We start from the raw sequence: 2,961 nt of genomic DNA on the forward strand, positions 1-2,961 counted from the left end.
TTACTTGCAATCTTACCATGTGTGTTTGGATATGTTCTAGTGATTTATGGAGATAGCTCAGTGTTCATGTTTTGTTGTGCTTTACCTGTACTTCATGCCCATGTCTTTTGTTTTCATGTTGAGGTCTTGTAGCATGTTCTTTTGGTGCTTGCAATATGCCTAGTTGCTGTTTTGGACAGATTGTTGCTATAACTTGTATAGTGTGTGTGTGTGTTGAACCGTTGCTCCGTTTTGAGTGTGCTCTATATGAAACTTGCTTAGAATTGCATGTAGTTTCATATTATCATGTTGCATTCATGTTTTGAGGTGTTTGCTTGATGTTTGGGTGCATTTTGCATCAATGCCATGTTTAACTTGTGTTGCTCATATCTTCTAGGCCGTAGCTCCGAACTAAATGAACTTTTTATGTAACTTGACTAGAATCTCGTGTAGATCATCTTTGCGCATCATAAATTGCTGTTTAACAACTTGAACATAAGGTTTATTCAGATCTGGACCAATTTCGAAATATGCATATGAGGACTTACTGGAATTGTTATATGTTGTTCCCGGCCTCATTTAAACTTGCCTTGATGTGTTGCTCTTGTTTGCATCATCTCTTGCCATGAGTAGCTTCATGTAGCTTTGTCATGCATCATGCTTGTGTGTGCATCATGCCTTGTTCATGTGTGGTGTGTGTACTATGTTGTGTGCTTCTTTTCGATAGTTCCTGTTTCGTTGCGATCGTGAGGATTCGTTCGTCTACGCTTGGTTCGGCTTCATCCGTTCGCCTTCTTCATGGACCCGTTCTTCTTCCTAGCGGGATTTCAGGCAAGATGGCCGCTACCCTGGATCTCACTACTATCATTGCTATGCTAGTTGCTCCGTTCTATCGCTTTGATGTGCTACCTATCACCTATTTATCAAGCCTCCCATATTGCCATGAACCTCTAACCTTTGACACCCTTCCTATGCAAACCGTTGTTTGGCTATGTTACCGCTTTTGCTCAGCTTCTCTTATAGCATTGCTAGTTGCAGGTGAAGTTGAAGATTTCTCCATGGTGGACAGGATTTTGGTTGGGATAGCACAATATCTCTTATATTATTAATGCATCTATATACTTGGTAAAGGGTGGAAGACTCGGCCTTATGCCTGGTGTTTTGTTCCACTCTTGCCGCCCTAGTTTCCGTCATACCGGTGTTATGTTCCCGGATTTTGCGTTCCTTACTCGGTCGGGTGATTTATGGGACCCCCTTGATAGTTCGCTTTGAATAAAACTCCTCCAGCAAGGCCCAACCTTGGTTTTACCATTTGCCTCACCACCACCTACCTTTTCCCTTGGGAGTCGCTCTCTCGAGGGTTATCTTTATTTTAGCCCCCCCCCCCCGGGCCAGTGCTTGTCTAAGTGTTGGTCTGAACCGGGCAGACTGTGGGGCCACCTCGGGGCAACTCGAGGGCTAGTTTTACTCGTAGGCTGACCTATCCGGTGTTGCCCTGAGAACGAGATATGTGCAGCTCCTATCGGGATTGTCGGCGCATCGGGCGGCTTTGCTGGTCTTGTTTTACCATTGTCGAAATGTCTTGTAAACCGGGATTCCGAGTCTGATCGGGTCTTCCTAGGAGAAGGTCTATTCCTTCGTTGATCGCGAGAGCTTATCATGGGCTAAGTTGGGACACCCCTGCAGGGTATAATCTTTCGAAAGCCGTGCCTGCAGTTATAGGCAGATGGGAATTTGTTAATGTCCGGTTGTAGATAACTTGACACCAGATCCGAATTAAAACACATAAACCGTGTGTAGCCGTGATGGTCTCTTTTCGGCAGAGTCCGGGAAGTGAACACGGTTTCTAGGTTATGTTTGACGTAAGCAGGAGTTCAGGATCACTTCTTGATCATTATTAGTTGACGACCGTTCCTTTTGCTCTTTTCTCGCTCTTATTTGCGTATGTTTAGCCACCATATATGCTTAGTCGCTGCCGCTGCCTCACCACTTTACCCCTTCCTTTCCCATTAAGCTTTGCTAGTCTTGATACCCATGGTAATGGGATTGTTGAGTCCTCGTGGCTCATAGATTACTACAACAACAATTGCAGGTACAGGTTTTGCGATGATCATGACGCGAGAGCGATGCTTGCTTGCGTTGAGTTTCTTCTTCTGCTTCTTCTTCGATCAGGGGATAGGTTCCAGGTCGGCAGCCTGGGCTAGCAGGGTGGATGTCGTTTGAGTTTCTGTTTGTGTTTGATCCGTAGTCGGATGATGCTCTCATGTATTGTGATGTTGTATTCATGTGGCATTGTATGCCTTATGTATGTATCCCCATCTATTATGTAATGTTGATGTAATGATATCCACCTTGCAAAAGCGTTTCAATATGCGGGTCTATCCTTGGTGGGACCTTTGAGTTCCTTTTGGATAGGGTCGCATATTGGGCGTGACAAGTTGGTATCAGAGCCTCAACCGACCTTAGGAGCCCCTTGATTGATCGTGTAGTTTGGCCGTTGTTGAGTCTAGAAGAAAACTATTTTCGGAGTCTAGTTGTATCGGAGAGTAGGAATTCTTTTTACTCCTCAGCCCCTTCGTCGCTCTGGTGAGGAATCTTGACGTAGGTGTTTTTAATTACTTCTCTTCCCCTTCAAGTCTTTCTTTAGGATCACGCAGTTGGTTTTCCGACCGTTGTTCCTCAGATCTTTTGATCCAGTGCATTTCTCGTCAAGCTGACTCGACCCTCTTCACCTTTGAGTTCAATCCTCAGTTGTTTTCTTTCCCACCCGCCCTCCCTGTTCTTCTTCTCGGAACCGGAGTCCATAATCGAGTATCCATCCTACTCGTGCGAAGGTTCTGCTTTCTTTCCTCAATGATTTCAACCGGTGTTTTCTCTTCAAGATATTCGTCGATTTCCCTTCCAAGTTGCCTTTGTTTTCCCGCCCTCCCACCCTTTTTCTTCCCGGAGTCTGACTCTCTATCGACCATCTGTTTCATTTAT

This window comes from Triticum dicoccoides, chromosome 3B (assembly GCF_002162155.2).
Source record: "Triticum dicoccoides isolate Atlit2015 ecotype Zavitan chromosome 3B, WEW_v2.0, whole genome shotgun sequence".
Classification (NCBI taxonomy): Eukaryota; Viridiplantae; Streptophyta; class Magnoliopsida; order Poales; family Poaceae; genus Triticum; species Triticum dicoccoides.